General features: G+C 38.9%; 1 pseudogene; it reads left to right on the top strand.

Moving 5' to 3' along the window:
• The first annotated feature begins 4124 nt into the window (after nucleotides 1-4124).
• On the top strand, nucleotides 4125-23203 carry LOC149228572 (elongator complex protein 1-like; annotated as a pseudogene).
• The last annotated feature ends 1935 nt before the right edge of the window (nucleotides 23204-25138 follow it).

Here is a 25138-nt window from a genome sequence, read left to right as displayed (position 1 = left end):
CATGAGGAGACACAATGAGTTGATGCCATTGATTTGGAAACCCAAGGTACAAATATTACTAAAGACATGATCATCAAGGAGCAAGAGGCTGATATACAAGCCTTGTCAGTCAATTTAGAGAGGGAAAAGTGGATCATCAATTATCTTGAGCAAGAAAACAAGCAATTGATCGACAAGCAAGTCCTCATGGAGTTGCAAATGATCAGGGAGAACCGGCAAAAGGCAAAGAAGGCAAAGGTCAATATGACCTCCATTGAGCAAGAGATAGAGAATGATAGGGAAAATTGGCTTGAAAGGGTCAACATTGACCTTGAAAAGCTGCTTGAGAAGGCCAATAAAGAAAAGAAGATGCTTCGTCACATGGCCTATCACTATATGACCCATAACAAAATATGCAATATAAGGATGAGGAAACTTAAGGCAAGGTTGAGGAAGACCTTGAGGAGCAAAAAGGAGCATGACAAGCTAAAAATCTTCGCTGAGGCTTCACTTTCCCATTAAAGCAACTAATGAGGGATCCTTGTGCCAAATCTGGGCAAGTTTTGGTGAAATTTTGTCATTCTGAATTTTTGAAATTTTTCAACACAGGAAATTGCATTAGGTGCGTAGCGCCACTGGCACTACGCTTTTGACTGGGACACTTTTTGGAGAAATGGTTTGCATATTAAGATTCATCATGATGAGAACATCAATCCTTGAAAGTTTCAACAAATTTGGAGCAAATCTTGGTCACCTAAAGGTCAAAAAACCATCAAAAAATGCCCTCTCTGCCTTTTTTTGGACACACAGGAAGCAACCTTGGGAGATTCCACTTTTGAGGGGGAAAATGACCTCCAAATGAAAAAATTCAAGATGTTCCAGAAACTAGATAGGAAGACCTTTCCAATGAGCTATCTTGGGCTCAATTTGGCTAAGGGGAAGGCCTCCAAAATCAGCTGAGAAGTGGTGCTACGCACAGGACAGGTGGCGCTACACATAGAACCAATTTGCTCAAAAATCCAAATTTCGCCTAGTTTTTCTACAAGTTGACTTTTTCTCTCATCTTGGATGAATTTATGATTGTAAATGATGCTATGCTATGTAAATTTAATTGTAAAATGACCTTAAAGGGTAGATTCATCATTTTGAGGTGGTTTGGGGGTGAATGAATCAGTTTCCATGGTTTTAGAGGCAAGCTGTTCCACTGCTTATATTCATGTTCCTAGTTTAGATATGGTTGAAACAATCCATTATCTCTTGGATTCGATCCCTGATGGATAACATAGGTGGTTTTCATGTCTATATTATGTATTTTCTTCCTCATTGGTAAGGGTTGGACTCTTGTGGATGCTTTGAGCTACATTGTACATCTCTACAATAGTTTGGCAAGGAAATAAACCAGGATTTGCAGCTATTTTTGTGGCATTCTTGTGGTAATGTGTTTTTGCATTGTTTCTCCTTCTGTCATTAGTTTTTCTTATGTGTATATGTGCCAAAATCTCTTTCATTCTTCTTAACTAAATGAATCAAGATAGATAGGTAGAATACATTGGTAACAGTGCTCTACCTTGGGAATACATTTAGTTTTTTGATGTTTTCAGCTGTCTGAAGAGGAATCATGATCCTTGCATGCCCTCCTCAGCTCCTCACCAGTCTTAGACCTACCATCTCACTTAATTCCAAGTGCCAAAACACCTACCTACCTCGCCCCATAGAACACCCTGCAATTCTGACTTGATTTCTCGGACCCAAAGCTGCTTGCTCCATTTGATCCAACAAAAAAACCTTCAAAATCAACCAAAAACCCTAGAGCTACTATACCTAGCCTAAAATTCATATTTAATTCAGTCATCTCAACTGAGATTTACAAGGAGAGAGCCCTCTCCCGACTTGGTAGGGCTAGCTACCAGGTTAAGCTTGGTTTGTGGTTATCCTAAGATTGCCTCCCTTCAGCTTGCAGTCAATCTAGGCTCTAACATAGTGGCAACCATACTGGGAAGAGGTGACAGATCTTCTCCAGGAAAGATCATTCAAGTTGCAGATCTGATTGCTGATGGTGGACAACAGTCAGACACATATGAAGGTTGAAATCATCTACTTAATGACTCCAATGTTCAAGATCCTGAGCTTCTACTTCATTGCCAAAGAATCCAGTTTTCAGAACATTGATGGTAATCATCGATGACAAGGTATATGGAAAATCCATTATCTAGTGAAATTTTATTGATTTTAAGGGATGAGATAGCAAAATTTCATATTGATTAGAGTTTTTTAAAATCATTGTAGCTTAGCTTGAAATCCAGCCGACTCACACCTGAGAATAAATATTGTTTTCTTGGCTTAGTGGTTGAAAGATTGGAAAATGAAATTGAATTATTGGATGTTCAAATTAAAACACATGAATTCCAAGACCCTAAACAGTTCTTGGAAACTCTGCCTCCTCCCAAAGAGGAAAAGATAAGGTTGCCCTTGGATGGTCGGATTGAAGGATGTTATGATTTACAACGAGGATGTGACAATCTCCAAACAAGAGCATATGTTAATGAGCCGGGGCAACAGATAGAATTTGGTTTCTATTTCCCATAGCAGCATATATGGAATATATTTTTAAGTTGAAAGAAAAACCAGGTTGCCTTTTACAGAGCCAGAGGTACTATGGGTATATATTTTTAGTAGGATTTCCAACTATGTTCTGGTTCAAACACTATCAAACAACATCATCATTGTCACAGTTGCTTGAATGGTTGGTTTGGAATTATAACGTTACTTGATCTTTTGATTTCGCATCAGAGTAGGGTAGATTTGTAAATAAATAAGCTGCCAAAGGTAGCATGTCAGTTTCCGATATTTGATTATGTATAGGTTACAATATGTGTATGTTTGGATTGGTATGAGTTGTTTTGAGTTTGCAGCTGTTTGACCGTATTGCCCAATGGATGAGGCACTTGGTCTACAATGTTCTTGACACCTATAAGGAGCTGCCATCCCCAATGGAGCCGATGTTAGTTTTAGTATTTGCAGTCTGTCACCAGGGATCAACATGAGCTCTTACTATGTCTGGTTTTTCCAGATGTTTTGCACATGATATCCAACACAACATGTCATAAGTCTGTTCATCAGGAGTAGCTCCGAAAGACTTTCCAATGGTATATCACACTCCAAAAACTAGCTCCCAGATCAGAAGATATGACCAAATGAATGGTTGAGTCAAAGATCTCCTGTGCAGCAGTTCAGGTATTGAATGATCTAGAAGAAGCTAGGAGATGTCAGTGGCTGGTCTTGTGGTTGGATTGTGATAGAGAAAGAGAGAACATAGTCTTTGAGGTCTATTGCCGTGTGGATAATCCCCATCTCAACATATGGTGAACTTGTTTTACTTTGATTGAAAGAGATATCCATGAATCTGTGCAGAGGGCACTGTACATCGTTGATAGGGATATTGCTGGTGAAAAGTTTACAGCTGCTGGTCTCAAGGTCCTTGATGTACCAACAAGGGTGACAAAGATTGCTAATATGGAGATAATTTGTTTTTCAATAGTTATTTCTCTCTCATCATATTCCCATCAAAGGAATAACTTTACTCTGTCTCTGCGTTCTAATTAAATAGGGGAACAAAGATGTTTCGACTAGAATGATCAATGATATATGCAACAAGTTGTTTTTACATCCAAGACATTGTCCATGACCAACAGGTTGTTCTTCAATGTTCAAGCAATAGAAAGAGCTTACTTTTGGTAGTATTGATATTATTTTGACAAAAGATCTATTGGGGAAGCATTGATTACTCTAGTTGTGAATAAATTGTTCTCGGAGGGCCAAGCTTCTTATCATATTGAGCACTTTAAAAGCTTTCAGTTGGCATTTCATCTGGTGATCAATTATGGGTTGCGTACTACATTCTAAGAGAATTTCATAAATGGATGGTGTTGTCACCTCATTCAACTCCAAACCCATTGAGGGTAATTTTAATGGTGTTGGTGCTCACACTAACTACAATACTAAAATCAATAGGGGAAGAAGGTGGAATTAAAGTGACAAAACTTGACTGTTACTGTAGATGCTGGAAGAGTTTAAGGTTTGGCTGTTGGTGTTCACAAATTTTCAATTGTTATTCTTCAGATGGTTATTGCTCTTGCAGTTGGTCCATGGATATTTTATTTGGAGGGACTATAGCAGATGGGATTTCTGGCTTATCCAGTCCATTTTGTCAAGTGCGGGTTTCATGGCGAGGAGATGGAAAGTACTTTGCGACATTGTGCTATTTAGGAAATTTTGAAGGCTTGCAGTGACTCAGAATCTGGGACATTTCATTCCTCTTCTGCAACCTAACGCTTTTATGGAGGCAGCTATGGATTGGATGCCCAGTGGAGCCAAAGTGGCAGCTGTTTGTAATACAAGCAAAACTAAAAATTGTGCTTCAGTTGCCTTCTTTGAGAAAAATGGCCTGGAGAGAGGTTCATTCAACATATATGGAACAACAGAAGCCAAAATTGACATGTTGAAGTGGAACTGTAACTCGGAGCTGCTTGCTGCATTGGTGAGATATGATGAGTGGTCTAGCATCCAAATTTGGAGTTTTAGTAATTATCACTGGTATCTGAAACAAGAATGGAGGTACTTGGGAAAGAACAAGTTAATGTTTGCCTGGGACCCAGAAAGACCAATGCGTGCTATTTGTTGGACTGCATATGGATTAGTTCATTTGCTAAATCTCTGTTGGAGCAGTGCTGTTTATGATGAGTCTATAGCCATTGTGATTGATGGTGTGAATGTGCTTGTCACACCACTATCTTTATCTCTTGTGCCACCTCCCATGTCTCACTTCAATGTCAAGTTTCAGTCTGCTGTTCAGAGTGTCGCTTTCACTTCTAGAGGTTTAGAGAGTCATTTGGCTATAGGACTATCAGATGGCAATTTAAGTATTGTGAAATTTCCAAATATGGATATGTGGGATCAGTTGGAAGGCACTGTATATGAAAGTGTAAATGTTGATCCAGGCAGTCTTATTAAAATAGAGTTCGGTGATCTCAGGCATCTAACATGGTTAGACACTTATGTTATTCTTGGGGTAATGCCTTGTGATGGTGATCAGCCTTCTTTATATTCAGATTTCATTTCTAATAACTGGAGAAAGTGTCCTCTAATGGGTGAGAGAAATAATGAAGTGAGTATCCTTGTTGAAACGGAGCTTGTTTGCAACAATGTGGAAGAGGTGGAGCCAGGGTGTTTGTCATCTGGTGGTTGGGTTGTGAAGTCATCCATGCATACTGTTATAGAAAGCTTAGTGGTAGCCATTGCTACAAATCCTATGACAAAATGTGAATCTTTCATTCAACTCGGGAATGGTGATATTGTTTCATACATGTCAAAAGAGGGAATAAATTTTGCACCTGCAGAGCTGTATAAAAAGCGGCCAATTTGAAGGGGTTTTTGTCATATTTCCGTGGATGCATGCTATTCCTATTTATGATTATGGAAAGTTGAAGGTCTTGATATTTGGACTTGATGAAGATGGCAGATTGCAGGTGAATGGTCAGGTAATTTGTAGTATCTGTACTAGTTTTGCATTTTATGCAAGTGTTGCAGGCAAGGTACAAGAGGTGGTAACCCATCTTATTTATACTACAAGGCAGGACGTGCTCATTGTGGAAAATATAGATGAAATATTCCATGGAGATGGACATTATGAGTCGATGGGAAATGGACAGTCACCTGTAGGTTTTGGCAACAAGTTGCAAAGTGAGAATAAAATTATCAGGGAAGGAAATAATGACGGGCTCAAGGTATGGGAAAGGGGGGCAAAGTTGATTGGTATCATCAATGGGGATGAAGCTGCAGTAATCTTACAAACAGTTCATGGGAACTTGGAAACAATATATCCACAAAAATTGGTTCTTCTAGCCATTGTTGGGGCTTTGGTAGACAAGCGTTTCAAAGATGCAGTTTCGTTGGTCAGGTAACATAGGATAAATTACAATATAATAGTTGATTACTGTGGTTGGCAATATTTTGTTGGAGCATCAAGAAATGTACCATTTGTTGATCAGGTTCCCTAAGCTCCATTATATTGACCTGACACAGTATTGCCTCAGCGTGCACCATTGCTTGATGCTTATGCTTTGCAAGCATCAGATTCATATGCTTCTGCGTATCAGAGACAGGCTCTGCCTCCTACTGATCCATTGCCTGTGAGGAATGGATTGTTATCTGATATTGATTATCATGTGGTAGATCCAGGGCTTGAATATTTACACCGTAAAAGAGCAGGAGAACGTGTTTTAGAGCGGAATTATCTCGATTATGTGCTAAGAGAAGCTGATCACGCTAATGCTGCCTTTCGTAGAGCTGACTTCGCATCTCCTCCTGGACGTTCATATTTGCTAGGAATCGATGACAAGTGTTTTAGCTATGAGATCAACAACATTGAGTTTTTGAAGGAGAGGTGGCAGTATTCAAATTATTCAACAAAAAAATGGCAACTATTTCAGGAACCCAAGGCATCTATAGGGTGCAGGTAGAGGATGAGTTGATCAACACCCCAGATTATCCCTGATTTCCAGCGATGTTTCACAACAGACTTTGGCAATTCAACTTGTGGTAGCAAATTAATTGTTCCTTTTTATTTTTGAGATTTAATTAGTTATTTTGTTATAATTTAATTTAGGTAATTTGACCGCATAAAAACATATTTAGGTTTTTGTTTGTTTTTTCTATTTTAATTATTTTGATTCCTATGTTTAGGAATCAATAATTAATATGTAATATTATATATAGGATTATTTTTAAAAGATAGAGGTTCGATTTTTGCAACAGGAAGAAGCATTTGGACTGTGTAAAGTTTTATTGAATATCATAATAAAGCAGTTTTTGCCCTTTAGGCTTGGGATTCATCACGGTGCTTAAATGTTCAGTATGTTTTTTCTCCTGTAATTCATTTACACATTATGTTTTTCTCCTTTGTTTCAGCATTATCTAAATGATATGTTAGGAATTCATCCATAATGATGCTCCTTTCATGATGATTTTGCAGTTAGTTGTAATGGTAGTCTTAGCAGAATTCATCCATTGCTAGATGCTCTGTTGAGCAACCTAGTTATTCTCTTTCATCTAAAGTTGTTGCTGCAGGTCCATCCTTTGTTTGATGCTTGCAGGGCAGCGGGATTTCTCCCCTATGCTACTCACATTCACAATCTTATTCTGGCAAAACATGGCACTTAATTTGCCCCAAGTTTGTCGCCAGAAACTAGCATCGACTCCATAGCCCAATCATCCTTGCTTTTGCTATTTCGACCCAAAAATTTCAAACAAAATCCCCACACTCTATACCTAGCCTAAAATCTATATTTGATTCAGTCATCTTGATTGAAATTCACAAGGAGAGAGCCCTCTCCCGACATGGTAGGGCTAGCTACCAGGTTAAGCTTGGTTTGTGGTTATCCTAGGATTGCCTTCCTTCAGCCTGAGGTTGATCTAGGCTTTAACACATGCGGCTTGGTCAATGAGGAACCTACGCATACCTTTCTTTCTTCATTATGTGAGTTTGAACTGTGATCTGTCATCTGAGTGAGTTGCCATCAAGGACAACACCTGTGTCATAGTGCCAAATCTGTGTCATGATGCCAACATAATATATTCTTTCACACTTAACATATCATTGAATGAACAAATTACTTCTTACTGAATAGTAAATCTTTTAATTTTGTGTCTAATATCAACTAGATGTGCTCCTAATTGGGATAGGAAATTGGATATGGTATTAATTAGATTGCATTTAGTTATCTTAGATTAATTCATATGATACATTAGTTTTATTTTTCATTCAATTGGATTGGGTTCTTTTCAATTACAAAAAAATATCTTTTGGTGATAACTTGGCCCACATACTGGTGGAGATTGCCAAAACTTGCCATCAAGCAATCATTCCTTATTGGTGGTGGGGGAATTTTTTTGACCATCAACAATTTCAATGGTAGGAGGGCTTGAGAAAGAAACACTCCAAAATCTTTCTCTGGATGCATGTAATTCATAATGGCTCCTATATTTTTTCTAGACCATACTTCACGTGGGAGAATAAGAAACCGGTTTCAGGTACTACCAACTAAATCCCTACACACCTAGAAACAATTTATGGAATTATTTTTAAATGCCTGTCAGAATTATGCTTATGCAACATTATTTGGAATTATAAATTCTATGCAAGGATGAAGGTGAGTTTGTAGAAGAATTCCCTTCTAGATTTAGGTTAATTTGCTATAGATTTTTTTTGGAAAATAAACATTATAGAGAAAATTTAATGAAAGGATTTCTTTATCTTTCTTCTCTTCCTTACACACATAAATAGAAAATTAAAGATAAACACAGAGTTAATATTTCTCTCAATATGTATTCTACTGAAATATTAGTCCATTGGATGATTTATATTACATGCTTGATTCTTTTGCAACCACTAATAACAATGGAGGTGTTAATCAATCACACATGTTAGGATTATATGATGCTCAATTTTAGGAACTTAAGGATATCTCAGGGGAAACATATCTTAAACCCGAAACAAACAATTTTGGAACTCTTATTAATACTACTTTTGTTGAAGAAAATTTAGCGGAGATGAATTTGAAGTCTTTAACTCAAATCACAAACCTTTATGTCGAAAACAATGAAGATCATTTGAATAGTAGAGAAGCATTAATTTTATATGTTTTGAAAGTTAGTTCTCTATTCAACTTGATCTATTTAATGACTCTCATTCATATAATGGTAATTATTTTGATTCTCATATTGAAACTACTTTATGGGAGGCAAATATTTAGATGAAAAGGGGACTACTACACTTCAAAGAACAATATGAATTTACTTTGACTTAATTTAGGACTATCAAGAAGAAAATGATCATTTCATGGTTAATATTCATAATTCATAAGCATATCCTTTTAATTCATCCAATGATACCAATCATTCTAATCTTTTATGTGACTTGGAAGAAACATAAGTCATTTTTTATGATTCATTGGATTCTGATGATATTAATGCACTTTACCCATGATGATGGTTATACTAGGTTCTCCCACCACTAGTTCCAAATTAGAATCTACAACACAAAATGAGATAATTCACATCTGGGAAAGAATTATAACAAACTTTCATTTTGTTTCCTCTCAATCTAAAAATGACCACATTCCTTCAGTGAGAATGGTTTCATCCAAATATAATTCTGAATTATGATTCATTATCCCGATGAGACATGTATTCTTCCCATGAACCCTTTTAAGCATCAAATGATTTTCGATTAATTTATCATGTTCCATTGATTTTGAATTAGAAGAATTATTTCTTGAGAAGATTTCATTATATAATAAATCATGATCTATTTATTGTAAATAAAAATTTGGATCTATTTTTGCATATATTCATTGTATGTATAACTACATGATTTCGATTATTTCATTTCGATTATTTCACAGGTTATGTTGGCATTCTAATTATTTTAGTAGTAATGGTTTACCTTATGAATTGGTATAAGATTATACATTATTTAATTCAATTCATTCATTCCAAGTTGCTTGTAGTTTCAAATATGATTATGGAGGATCTACCAAGATAATAAAATATTCCATTTCCAACCAATAATTATGCCTCGTCATCTTGTTTTGTCTTTCATGATTAGTAATACCATCAACTTTAATACTCTTCCGGAAGGTCTAGTACGTAGAATTCTCTCACATGATTCTTACCAGCGATACTATCTATCGAGGAAACCTTCACAATCATTAATAAACTTCCAACTTGATTTTGATGATCCAATTGAGACTTGGTTGGAAGAATCATTCTTGAAGAATTCCTTATTGTATAATATTATTAATACTTTTCTAAATAAAATTAATAATACTAACATTATTGCACAAGATATAATGCTTGGGGTTGCTTTAGATGACTTTTAATAGATATCCAATCCATCTTTATTTTACAATCAATAATTTAAGTTTACCAAAATAATTTTCATGATAAAATAGAAATGTGGTTGGAGGAACATTATCAAGCAAGATTTCTTATAAATAATAATAATGCTGTGTTGCTTATGATGGATGAAATTCCCATCAATATATTTTATTTTATTTCCTTATGTTAGAGTACTCCTATTTTTGTTGATAACTTTTTATGTACATATGATTATAGGTTTGGACTTACATGCATGGTTGAAAAGAATTTTGATTTTACCTACTCCATTTTGGCTGGTGTAATGTAGGATAGCATTATGGTAGATTAGATTAGTTGTTTTTTGTTTTGTTTTGCATTTGTTGCTTTAGGCTTTTACTTTTGTTGCTTTAGATTTCTCTTATTAGATTACTTTTTTTGTAAGTTAGAAAGTTTCATTGATGAGTCAAAATTTACATCCTTTCATTATTGCTTTTTGTCTCTAATTTACCACAAGGGAAACCAAACCAGAGACTGAAAGAGACAAAAAGCAACAAATAAAAATAATCCTAGAACGTTGCAATCCTAAGGAACACACACACACACACACACGCACTAAGAAGACAAGGAGGTGTCTATATTGATGGGTTTCTCCTCAACTTTATAGAATGGCAACATAGGTGAACCCGATGGTAAACCCATTTCCAACCTTACTAGGTGACATTCCATATCCAACATTAGTTATTTCAGCGCATCCAATTTATGCAATAGGTTATCCTAAGTTTTGTGCCCATTGACCAAATCTTTCCTAAGAAGCAACTTCACATGTTAGTAGAGATTAGTAGTGTTCAGATAATGGTTATGGCGGCCCTTTGTGTTTCCAGTTTCAAGAATCCAAGTAGTCATCCCAACCAAAGCCTCTGAATATAGTATTTTTTGACATTCATGGCGGATCTTGTTTTCCACTTATTTTATTTCAGATTGAATCTTTGGGGGGTGTGGACCTAGTAGTGCTAGGCAGAAGATTTTGCACGAAATTTGGCCCAAGAACGACCAATGATGCCACAACCACCACCACTTCTATTGTAGTGGACTCTTCATCTCATTAATTTCATAAGGAAAAAATCATAAGTAAGGTTGAGGACCTTCTAAATAGTGGAATGCAGAATCCGTGAGATGCTGAAGAAAGAAATTCCATTTCGCTAGGAGAGGGGAGGATCAGAGGAGAATATAGCTAGTCCTTCTCTATTAGTAAAAGCCAATGTAGGAAAGAGGAAACTATCAGAGGAAGAGAATGTTGTAGTGCCCGACACAAAGAGCCCTAACCAAATATCATTGTGGTAACAAGAACAAAATAAGTATAAAACATAAAAATAACAAGCAAACTAAAGCTTGTTTGGTAGAAAAAACCATTGCTTTTAAATCTCTCGATGCACTGGAATGGGGGGGAGAAATGACATCCATAATGCACTCTAAGAGGTAGCTTGTACATCAAGGCCCATTAAAAAATAATTAAACAATGGCATGTAGGGAGGAGGGGTGGAATAAAGCCCTGTCAAATAATTCAGCTTGAACATGATTAACATATGATGCCACCCCCATCACGGTTCTTTTTTTAGATTACTTAGCATAGTCTTGTTGTGTTCATTTTTAATTAAGTTTCTTTTTACTCATTAGTTTTAATAAAAATAACTAGTTGGCTGAAAAGAAAAGAATTTCATGACAGAGTTGGAAATGAGAATGAAATGCTTCCATGTTGATGTTCCCCTTTGGAAAAAGTATAATGCAAGAACATTTAGAAGAATGGGAAGTATTTATATTTTGTAGAAAAGTATTTATCTATTATGAATAATGGTTTTTCTTTCATATACGTACTCAATAAAAGTTTGAATATAAAAATACTTTCTATCTTTTATTAAGACTACTCTAATCCAAGACCTTAGGGTTAGCTCAATTGGTCGAGTCCCCATTGTTAAAACTCCTTTGCTATTAACAGGTCACAAGTTCAATACTCTCAACGCCCTGGGGGCCAGGCTCCCTGGTTGAGCCAATAGGAAGTGATCCCTTTGGGTGGATCTTCATGGTACAAATATTCTGTGGACATAGTGGTCATCGATTATGGAGTAGGTAAATCCTCTCTATGGACAGAGACGATCCCTCTAGCCCAAGAGTGGGTCTAGCCGCAAACAAGACAATCTAATGTAAATTTCCTTTGATTAGAATTGAATAAGAGGGCCTACCTCTTATAGTGCTAATCCACTTGATGTTGATCTTGTTTCCTTGCTCCAAATTCCTTTCATTCCTTTCGTTCAAATACTTGAAACAAACATGAAAGAAACAACAACAACCGTGATAGCATAAAATCGAATTCAATCTACTTAAATGGTTAAGGAGTTTTAAGCTATCAAATTTAATATTACACACGATATAGGAAATAAACCATTAGTTGTATTAATATAAAATTCAAAGAGAAATACAACCAGAGCCTTGACGTTGCAAGTTCCCTTTGGCATGTCCGGGTTCCAGCACCACTATGAGCATCTCATGATTCACCCTCAAAACAATGGAAGTTCAAGGCCTCTTTCCTTTTGCTCCAAACCAAACACTATAAGATTATTCTCCCTTCACACACAAACTAGAAGGCTAAGGTTCTCAATATGGCTCTCAAGATTTGCATATTATTTCAGCCCTTTCATTAGATAGCTGAGGTTGTAAAATTAGGAGTTTATATAGCTTTGATAGAGGGGAAATGGATCCTATTATGGTGGGAGAGTCCTTACCCCTTTTGGTTTGCTCCATTTTAATAGGGGAAAGGATCCCAACCAGTCTCTCTCGTCTCTATCTTGCTCAACCATTTACTAGACTTCCGTTCACGAAGCTTATAGACCTGGAAGCTTCGACTCCATTTTTAAAAACTTGCCAAAAGAGGGTCGGCACGGGTCATGAATGGCTCACTTGCGCCGTTTAGCGTTGGTCCTAGTTTTAAACTCTACAAATCGGTGCAGGGAAGGAATTGAGCACTAGCGTCGGTCTTGAAAACGAAGCTTGAAGGAATATTCTTGGGAAATGATGTAAGAGGGAAATGTTTTGTAGATGAAGAGGGATGTAGGGACATGTTCTTCATGGAAGGGAAACATCTGAGGGTCACTGTAAAGGTCCTCTAGGATTGAGGAACGGGGAGTACAGGGATAATGACAAAATGCTGTGTAACATATGACCCCTAAAGCATGAAGGCCGAACAAGAGTGAGGGGTGAAATTCTTTATGAGTAGATGCATAGAACCGGAGACCACCTCCAGAAAACTTGCAAGCAAGCATATATATATATACATCACTGAAATCTCTCATACATGAATCATGGTATCGACGCAGCCATCCAAAAGAAGATCATGTAACTAGATCCAAGGTATGGGTGTAGCTATCTAGTATGAAGGATCATATCAAACCTAAGGTATGGTCACAACCATCCAATAATGAGAAGGATCACATATAACAGACTCATGGTATGGTCGCAACCATCCATCTGAAAGACATGTATGTAATCATGATCATGTCTCATTGCTCTACAACATGGACTTGTGTAATCTGAGCCTAGGGTCTTGTGCTCCAACACGACCTGATCAAAGTACAAATTCTAGCATGAGAATAAATGTGTTGATGTCGAACATGCTAGAAAATCGCTTGATTACCAGTCAATGACGTGAACTGTTAACAAGCACAAGAGAAACCACAAATAATGACAATGGCTCTCAAGGTACCAACAACACAATTCACAGAGTGTGAATAAGGCGCTGAAGTCGAACACCCGTGAAGTCACACGATCGAAAGCCAATGATGAGGACTTGTCATCAAGTGCGAAGAACTTGCCCTTAGGGCATGCAAGCTCTAAAGTACTTGAAGGGAGTTTCTCGGCCAACTTCCCAGATAATGAGCTAAAGTGGACAGGAAGATACCTTTTCAAAGGAGGGCCATGATGTATCCCACATCATCGACATGAGACAAGGGATGCAATGATTATGAGATGATACAAAGAATAAGGAATGAGTGTAAACTGCAGAAGGATTAACTCTTGAACATATTGGCAACACGACTCAGGAGTTTGACAGCTTTTGGATCCATAGGATTGGAGGTCATCATGATGTGGCAGAGATCAAATGGAAAGGAAAAAAATGGCAGCCCAAACCCAAGAAGGTCAATGATGAACCGGGGATATCCCAACCCGACACGAAGTAGAAGAGTGTCATGTTCAAGAGTGATAAGCTACCGACAAAACTGGTAAAAATTTCCCATTTTCCCCTGCCATTTCTGGAAGGTACCCCAATTATTTTTGATCGCAAGCTTGAAGGGGATAACATATGCTTGTAGTGTAAGTCCATCCTTCCAATGAATCCGATCTAGTAAGATTAATGAGCCTTAGGAAGGAGAAGATCATGTTTGTCATGGTGACAAATCAGATGTCATTTAAAGTTTAATGAGTTTGAAAAAGGGAAAACTCATTACCTTTTTCATGTTTAGAGAGTTTGAAAAAGACATGAAAAAGAAAACTCCGAAATGTCCCTTTTCATAAAGTTGTCTCTCGAGCCCGAAAAGGTAGAAAACAATACTCAAGAGAACCTCTTGACCATGTTATCTAAGGAGTACCTTTTTCGTAAATAGTTTATCCCAACCCGAAAAAGGGGTAAATGTATACTGGGTAAACGATGTTTTGGAACCATTTTACAAGGTCAAAATGACAAGAGCTTGGCAATATTTTCATGTTTCAAGAGTCGGAAAAGAGCTTAAAGAAGACTCCCCGTTTTTATTTTCTTTAACGAGTCAAAAAGGGAAAAATACTTGGCGATCTTTTCATTTGAATTTTTTACGAGTCGGGAAAAGAGCTTAAAGACGACTCCAGTTTTGCATCATCACCAACAATCCATCACCTATTACTGCACAAGAAGCAAACATATTATCTATTTCTAAGGTAAAAATGGCGAAAAAATTCTTTTAAAACCCTAAAACATGATGAAAAGTTTATAAAAAGGGAAAAAGTAAAACATTTTTTACCATTTACCTCTTTTACCTCATTTGGAGAAATTTTTACCCACTTGTGCCCTAAATCTTCAGGAGCGGATTGTAGCAGATCTAGGAGGCCGATTGACCAACCGTTTGTTGCATGTAAGAGCTGAGGCCCTAATCTATGTTTTCATACTTATTTTTATTGATTTTAACCATTTTTCAAGTTTTAAAGGGATTTTTTGCAAAAAAATTTCGCCCTTGGTCGGTGTGAGATCCAGGCTCGGGATCATACCGATCAGGGGTTTCTAACACGGGCACTCGTGCCATTGGTACAATTGTTTTTAAAATAGTTGCGCCGGTGCAAAGAGTAGAATTTTTTCAATTTCCGACCTATTTAACAGCTTTTAATCCGAAATTCCTCTTGAAAAAACCGATGTTTAGGTAAATGCATGCTGTTTGCAGGAAAATCACAACAAAAAAGATGGTGATTGAGTGGAAAGAACATGAGCACGAAGGAATTGATTCATTGGCATTGGACGATCCAAACTGTCTGGATGCACTGAGGAACTGTGGGCTCCTCAAATTCTTTCTCACATCGGGCCTTCGGGCTCAACCTAAGCTACTACAATACTTGATCATTCTGTGGGACGTTGGATGAGAGGTATTTGTGATTCGTGATCAAGAGCTAGAGCTAGAGACTTCAGACATCTACTTCATTACCGAACTGTCCTGTAGAGGGGAACCAGTCCAATTGTATGGAGGTAGGCCCATTGGGGCGAGTGTGAACACACTCCTTGCAGAACATTGTCTGGAAGCTTTGAAATCTAAAAGTGGCAAGGTTGACATCATGACCATAGGTGACCTTGTACTAAAGGTGCTACTCTTGACCATCAACAGAGTTGCTAGGGCTCAGGAATTGCACGAATCCAATAAGTCTAAGTTCCAGTATGCCATAGACTACATGACACCCACTGTCTTCAATTGGGAGGAAGCCATGAAAGTGAACATGAAACACCAATTATCCAAATGCAAGGCAGGAAACTTGAGGCAATTTTGATATGGTTTCGTTCCGATGACTTTCTTCTTGGAACAAATCCCTTTGTTCCACTATTAGCTGGTAGAGGTAAATTCCCCAATGCCATGAGATCCATGGATGGTCTGATAGAGTGAACTGATGCCCAGAATTGGAGGGGGCCAGCACATGTCATACAAGCCTACTTTCTTTGCGTGGTTGAGGCGTCAAATGATTGTGGTAGAGGATTGGCCATATAGAGGGACTGACTTCCACGACGATCCTGATATGCTGCTCCCAGAGGGGGTGGATTTTGATGATGGAAGCAAGAAAAACATTTTTTTATTGTTTTTTTATTATTTTTGAAATATATGCATTCATGACATTTTGATTTTGTAATTGCAGATGTGGGATTAGAGCGACCAACCGAGATGTCCCTGATTGTTAAACACGTTGCTCGAAAATTTGAGACCGCTTCTTATCAAGAAGGAGTTGACAATGAGGAGGAGATTGCATAGAATCTTGATAACCTGACCAAAGGCATCCTAGAGTATGCCCGGATGGAGGATATTCCACGCCGTTATCAGCGACACACAGTGGGAGTGTCAGATTGGATCCGCCAATTGCTGACTTGTGTAGTACGAGTAATAACGTGCTATCATGAGCACAATTTCGATTAGTCCATAGGTTTAATATTTACAATTTTGAGGCCTGCGAGCCACGGATGTATTTGGAACACATATATTATTTTTTTGGTTTTGATGTATGACACTCAAACATTATCGACATATATATATATATATATATATAGATATATATATGCTACATTTCCTATTTACTATGATACAATGTTTTGTTTTTCACATAATGCGTAAATGTCTGTCTAACACATAATTAGCCAATGCATTTGTTAATGTATTTATGTGCCTAGGAATGTGATGATATGTGATATAATCAAAATTTGTTTCCAATAGATGAATACGCAAATACATTCTCAATATCTGAGGGTTTTTGATCGAATATTGCCCATTGAGATGAAGAACAACAAGTTGCGAATCAAGGTTAACGACCATTTCTCGAATGTCAAGAGAAATGGCCTATGAAAAGAGTTTGATAACTGTGCTATATTCAATAATGTTATTAGTTGTTTGACCCAAACAAATACCTTGAATATCAATCAACTCACCATGAGGGTATAAATAGCCCATGCCGCGGATGATAGATTCCGAGTACTACAAAAAGCACCATTAGCGAAACTGACGTAAGGAGTCACAAACATCTGCAAAGCAGGTGAAGACATAATAAGCAGGAAGGCTGCTTGAAAAACACACCAAACCAAACTGCACAAAAATGAATAACACACTTATGTAAAAAAGTAACCATGCGAGATGACTCAGGCATATTACTTTTTGAGGTACATCCCATTGTGGGCTTGTCCAAGGGCTTGCCCTCATAATCAATCAGCTCTTAGGACCATTTTTGTAACACACGCTTGACAATATAGGGCCCATGCCACATGGGTTTGAATTTTCCTTCCCTCAGCTTATCATTAGCTTGGTCATATAGCAAGACCAGATCATCCTTAGAAAAAGCACGAGGAGAGACTGACTGATCAAAATGGAACTTAATTCGATTTTTTGTGCTTCAATGACTAAAGCAACGAGATGACAAGTTTCATCCAGTTGTTCTAAATATAAAAGACGCTCTTATTGAGGCGAGGTTTTGGGGAGTAATTCGACAACCAGTTTGAGGGAGGGAATTTCACATTCAATTGGTAAGGTGGCTTCTAGACTATAAACTAGCTGGAAAGGTGTGATTCTAGTTGCGTCTTTAGTTGAGGTTTGGTAGGCCCACAAAGATGAAAAAAGCATGAGATTCCAATTGGATTTGTGCATCCAAATGGTGCGCTGAAGCATAGTAACTAAAAGTTTGTTTACAGCTTCAACTTAGCCGTTGGCCTGAGGGTAATATGGAGTTGAGCCGTCGTGACACAAGCCCAACGTAGAAGTCAACTCAACCATCATGTAATTGCGAAGATGGGATCCATGGTCAGTGACAATGGCTTGAGGCACTCCAAACCTGAAAATAACATGATTGAAGAGAAATTGCGTTGCCGTTTTACAGTTAGCTGAATATGTAGGCATCGCTTTGGCCCATTTTGTGAAGTAATCCACGGAAATGATAATATAACCATGCCCCCCAGCTGAATGAGGTTTACATTTCATAAAATCACCCATTTGGAAAAGGGACAAACGATAATAACAGGGTGATGGTGAGCAGGTGGGGCGTGGATTTTTCGTTGATAAATCTGGCACTCGTGGCATTTGCGAACAAAAAGAATGCAATCCTTAAAGATAGAGGGCCAGAAATAGCCAATGCGGAGTATCTTTTGAGCAGTGGCATAGCTAGACAGATGACCACCACATGCGCCATGGCAGTCATTCAAGAATCTTTCAGCCTCATCGAGAGTTAAACATCAGTGAAGAATTGAATCAACACCAACGCGGTATAAAGTATCCCCAATGATGCGGTAAGGTTGGGATTGATGCCGAATGCGTCGACGATCATCCTTGGACAATGTAGACCGAAAGGTAGAATTTTGGAGATACACGATGATATCACCATACCAAGGATCGAGAGTGCTAATTAGAAAGAGAGTCTCATCGGGGAGCTGCTCATCAGCACTAGTAGGAAGAGAAGCAGAGGGAAGAGAGAAAATCAACTCAATAAATACAAGTGATTTCTTGGATTTGGCAGTAGTGAACACCAAATCAAATTCCTAGAGGATGACAATCCACTTGGAATACTTTCCCCCAAGTAACTGACGAGTCAGAATGTAAGTCATGGGGTTACACTTGGAAATCACGGTTGTAGTGTGGAGGAGAATATAATGTCGAAAGCGTTGAACAACCTAAACAACAACCAAAGCCAACTTCTCGACATGAGCATAATGGGTCTCAATATCAAGGAGGTTGCAGCTGAGGTAATAAATGACATGTTCACGACCTTCGTCGTCGTCTTGCACTAGCACCATGGAAATAGTGCTAGAAGCTGCAACTAGATAGAGGAAATAATCACGATGATAGTTTAGAGGATGCAAAAAAGGAGCATTAATGAGGACAACTTTCAAGTCATCAAAATACTTTTGGGTAGCCTCATCCCAAATGAATGGAGTTCCTTGCTTAAGCAATTGAGTGAACCCTGAAGCTAGCTCAACATAGTTAGACACAAAGCGACGAAGGAAATTCTCTTTCCCTTGAAGACTCTGTAATTGATGCAATGAGGAGGGAGGGGGTAGACTAACAATAGCCTCTACTTTGAGAGGATCAAGAAGAATTCCATCTTTCGAAACAATAAAACCAAGGAGTCATCTGGATTCGTCGCATAAGACTCACTTATGTGGGTTCAGCTGAATGTTATAGTGTCTACAACGAAGAAAGATTTGTCGAAGATGATCAGGATGGTCATGGTGCTTACGTGAATGAGCAGGAAGATCATCCAAATAAGGCTGAATGATGTTTTTAATGTCATGGAAAGCATAAGACATCACTCGTTGAAAAGTAGCCCCAACATTCTTAAGGCCAAAAGGGAGCTTTTTATATGCAAAAGTCCCCCACGAACATATAAAGGCGGTCTTATCTTGATCAACTGGTGCAATGTTTATTTGGTTATAACCAGAAAAACTATCCATAAAGGAGAAAATCTCACTCCCAGCACATTCATTGATGACCTGGTCGATAAAAGGAGTGGGATAATTAACTTTTGGACAAGCATGATTAAGGTCACAGTAATCAACACAGACTCGAATGGTGCCTTGCTTCTTAGTCACCGGTATGATATTGGACACCCAATCTGTCAGAGGGATAGGATAAATAAATCCAGCTTTAAGAAGTTTTTCAACTTCCCCTTTAATGGCGACTGCTTTTCAAGGGTTCCCTAGACGAAGTCATTGATGAACGGGCTTTGCATTAGGATCAATTGGAATTTCATGCACGACTATACTTGCGTCAATGCCATAAATTTATTCATACGACCATGTAAAAACATCTTGAAACTCTTGAAAAAGATAAGTATAGAGCTTGATCTCATCAGGAGAACAAGTCACCCCAATATGAACGTTTTCAATGATACCAGGTTTAACTGAAATTTCAATAGGCATCGTTTGGGTAATATTACCCATGTTCCTTTCCGACCAAACTTCATGGGTCATGATAGGTGTTTGAAGTGGTTGGGTCAGGAAATGAGAAGAGAACTTCTCAAGAAAAGTAGACATGACTGCTGGGCTAGGTAAGAACGAGGAACGATGATGAGCATCATTCCACGGTGCTTCCTCCAGAGACATAATTTCCATGATTCTTTCGTCAGAAAGAAAAGTATGACTTAAGGGATTGGGAGAATATGAAGAACCAAGCCATGAGGATTGAGAACACACGTCAAGAGACGTATTCAAAGTAGCATGATTATTAGGTACCGAAGCTGAAGCTGAAACAATCTCCACATAATTGATCTGGGGAGGGCTTAATGGCATGACATCACTCCTTGTATCAACAAGATCAGGAGAGGGAATGACCCAAGGATCAGACTTAATCGAGATCATGTTGATTGAGGAACCATGTAGAGGTGGGAGAGGAAAAATATCCATTAGGGCGGGATTTTTGAAAAGTACAACCTCCACACTCTCATATGGAGCATTGGTATGCTTCATGTAAAGAACATTGCCATCCAAGGACGAAGAAGCAAAGAAAGACAACTGGTCGACTATGAAAATCTTCCCTTGATGAGGAAATCAGAGCATGCAAAACAGAGAGGAGGCTACAACATGCATAGCATGGGTCCAACTCCTTCCGAGTATAATATTATATTTAAGATTTACATCAACAATTTCTACCCCGACATTGACTGTCTTGGCTTCCAAGGTAATGGTAAGATTAGGAAGGACACTTAATGGTCGAGAATCGCGTCCATCAAATGCTTCCAACATGTTAGGTGATTGGTTTAGGGTAGGAGAACCAATTTCCTTCCAACAAGAGACATACATGATGCAGGTGGAAGCACCTTTATCAATGACAGTCATGTGAATGGTCTTCTCATTAATGATCACCTGAATGAGAAAGGCAATCTGATGAGGTACGCGCAGAACATGGTTTTCTAGATAAAAACAAATGAGGTTGGAATCAGATGGATCAATACCCCCAATAGCCGACAACAACACTTTCCGCTGAGAAGGACAGCTTTGGAGGACCTCGAGAGCAGACATAGCTGATGGCACTTGAGGCAAATCCTCAACAATGCTATAATGTTGAGCGGCTCAAGCATTTGGATTATATGAGGAATTTCACAGCACACCCCAAGAGGGTGGTTGAATAGCAGAATCAGGTTTAGGTCGCTCTATATGCAGAGGGTTGGAGGTAGACGGGATGGAGGAGGAAGGGGTACCTTCTTTCTCTTTCCTTGCCATCAGAGTAGGTGTTTGATAATCTTTTGATATGGTAGCCACATTTATAGGTGTATTCATGACGAACACTTGGGAACCTATGTAAGTGGAAGACTGAGGTTGGTCTACCATTTGGGTCTGTTGGGATGGAAAGGGCTCTTTCAAGACAACCGATGTCCCCTTAAGAAAGTGACTAACTTCAGATCATCAGGGACAATATTTAGTGTAGTGATCCTCCTCGCAGATGAGGCATGGATACTTGGGCTTTCTTTGAGAAACATCACTAGGAAACGACTTAGGAGGGGCCTGTTTCAGGGCATTGGCTTTGGCCTTGCCTTTGCCCTTCTTTTTTCCTTTAGAGGATTTGTTCGCTGTGGTAGACTAGACAACATGAACCTCAGAGGTTTTACTAGGACCATGTGAATCTCGACAGGGATCATTGGAACGAGTGTTCGAGATTGACTTCTGCTTGGAAGAAGATTTCATATGGGTCTGAGACACAGAACCAATCACTCCATCAACAAGTGGGGTTGCCGGAGACTTCAATGCTGTTAGATTCGATGATGGTCTTGGGACATCGGGTAACATATCATATAACATGCTAGATTGAAAGTAGACGAGGTCTAAATACTGGGCACGAGTGATGGCTTACTCCTCGTTAACACACCCACCCATAGCTATGTCCTCATAAATTTTGTTGACGAATTATTTGGTGAACAATTCTGTCAACAACTGATCAGGAATTTCAAATTTGATTAGGCGATGCTGACGCCTCCATTCATGGATGTGATTAGAGATATGGATCACAGTGTCTTGCTTAAGTGACGTAAGCAGATGGGTGCTATTTCATAGTGAACCGACAGCTGGAAATGAGTGAGGAAATCCATAGAGAGAGTGTTGAAGTCATTGTAGGTACTTCAAGGCAATTCAATGTACCACTTTTTTGCAGCACCGATGAGAGTTCGTTGAAAAAGTCGAAGACGAATGGAATCATCAAAGTACGAATTGGAGGAGCACCAAAGGTGATATGTCATCACGTGGGCTTGTGGATCCTCCTTCACTTTTCCCTCAAACTTTGGACAATTGCTCAAAATCTTGGATGGAATTGGAGGCTAGTATGGCAAATGAAGAATGGGATCATTCGTAAGTCTAGAAACATATGGCAGCTCCAAAGAGGCCAAGAATGGAAATTGCATATTAAAAGGCATGTAGGGCCTTTGAGGAGACCTATATTGTGGAGTCCATCCTTGTTGGCAAGGATTTTTGCCCCATGGTGGTGGATTCTGTCCATATGGAATTTGATTCTATCCCCAATGGAGGTTACCCTGCCCATAAGTAGGATTCAGTCCGAGATAGGTTTGATACTGTCCTACCATAGGTTGTTGATAAGGAACATACGGGTTAAAACGCTGTTGAGCCTGTTGACCTTCGACATAAGGATTTTGAAACTGCTGAACCTGGACATACAGATTTTGCACCTGGTGCCCCTCGACATAAGGATTTTGAACCTGCTACCCTTAGATATAAGAATTTTGAGCCTGCTGCTGCAGGACTTGACCTTGACCTTGCAAAGGTTAACCTTGCTGATATGAATACAAGGGTTTCTTCTGCCCATTTGACCTTGTTGTGGCAAAGGCTGGCTTTGTTGCTGCAAAGGTTGTCCCTGCGGCTGCAGAGGTTGACCTTGCGAGGACATGGGTTGGGAGGACTGGTGAACAAACTGTGTCTACGACTGCAAAGTTTGCTATGACTATTGCAAGGGTTGCTCCTGTGGTTGTTGTAGTTGTCCTTGCTACTACACTACCTGCCCTTGCTGTGGCGAAGGTTGCCCCTGCTGCTGCAAGGGTACCTGGACAGTTCCTGGGGTGACACCCTGAGGGTACTGAAAGTTCCCGAATTGGATCTAGCCATATCCACTAGGCATAGCAGATGGACCAGGCTGAACATAGGGCCCAGCTTGAGGGATGTAAGGTGGATTTACCATCGCTTATGAACCATATGGAACATAAGGAGGTTGGAATAGAACCTGAGCCACATATGGCTGCTGGTACTAGACGTTACTTGACCTAGATGGACCAACAGGGTTCAGAATAACACCGTAAGAGGGTTGATTCATTCCAACCATGTGAGTTTGTGAGCCACTCACATTGGTTGCACCAGATATCATGGAGATATTCAGGTGTTTCCCCCTAGGAACTGGTATAGTCTATCCACTTACTGGAGGGTAGAAGAATTTACCGAGACTTGACTTGAGACTGTCAGTTGAAACGACGAAACAAGTGGAGTCAGAATGGTGGGTTGCACCAGAACTGAAGTGACTATAGTTTTCATAATCGATCAAGAGGTAGGGTTATGAATGAATGGACCTAAGGTAGGCATATTTCCAGAAGAATAGATAGGGTTGTGATATAACGACAAGGCACTGGGAGTGCTCGAAACCAACTGAGCTAGAGAGGTATAACCATGCGGAAATAAAGGCTCGCTATACTCAGGGTAAACGCTGGTCGGAATGCTTCTCATGTAAGGTAAACATTCTAGGGGGAACGAATATCCATGCTCATTAACTACATGAGGAGTGTGTGTAGCAGAAACCTCCAACTGACCCGTAGAGGAGACTGGGATCTCGCCTTTTGATTCCATGGGTGGAAACAAACAATGATGGACAACCGAAGATGTTCGAGGAAATAATTCCAAAGGAATACTAGGTCGATCGTATGGATTGTATGAACCCTGTGGTGATATCACAATAGGATTGAACAAAGGATTAGGAGGGTAAACAACTAGTCCTTGCTAACCTTTAGGAGTTGGCGGACTCTCGAGAGTCTAGATAGGACTATTCGAAGATTTTAGGCCAGATTCATAAGGTGACCTAGTATCTAATGGAGGAGGATGAGATGAAAAAGGTTGAATACTCATAAAAATTCCAAGTTCAACACCTTGATCCTCGAGTGACTGCGGGAGATCAGGGAGAGGCTCCTTAGATGATCTTTCAGATGGAGGAGTGGAAGCAGAACTAGGTGAACCTAATGGTTCTTCCACGATGAATTTGTCTCAAACAATAAGAGAATAGAGATTAATTTCAGGGCTTCTTTAAAATATATTAAAGGTATACTCATGATGTGGTCCAAAATAAGACTATCAGGAATATGATGTGATCGTGGGCATTTTTTTTTAAGATGCTAAAACAGACTGATGCCTTTTCATGTTTTAAGAGTCGAGAAAGAGGCAAAGATGACTCTAATTTCGGTTTGAATGAGATCGAAAGGACAAGTGCTCGATGATATTTTAAATTTAAAGAGTAAAAAAGACAAAAATGACTGCTCATGATAATCTAAGCAAAAGGATTACCAGGTAACCGTGAACTACAAAATACCTCCCGGCGAACCGAGAAGTACGGGTAAGAAATCTCCCCAAATGCTATGTTCGGTGTATCATGTTTTCAAGGTTCCAAACTCGGCTTCCTACAGATAAAGGATTGTAAACCTAGTGGGGCATCCCTTTATATACATGATAGTACGGGGAGCACAAGTCTGTACTAGCGCTGTCTAGTGCTGAAGCGAACGACAACTGTTAGGTTTAAAGACGCCAGAACATGTCTCTAGCCTAGACCTCTAAATGTGAGCGTTTAGTTTCAAATGCACCTTAGGTTAATTGAATACATTTTAAAGGTTTATCTTGAAATTAAGTCTCAGTTTTCAGGCCCTATCGATGTCACTTGAAAAACTCCTATATGCAGTTATATGAGATAAAAACCTTTCAATTCGATGATTGTTTACACTAATTGAAAGTAGAGAAAACAATAAA

This window comes from Pinus tabuliformis, chromosome J, assembly GCF_031772625.1.
Source record: "Pinus tabuliformis cultivar Carrire ecotype Pingquan chromosome J, CPIR1, whole genome shotgun sequence".
NCBI classification, from domain to species: Eukaryota; Viridiplantae; Streptophyta; class Pinopsida; order Pinales; family Pinaceae; genus Pinus; species Pinus tabuliformis.
This window is presented reverse-complemented; position numbering and strand designations above follow the sequence as displayed.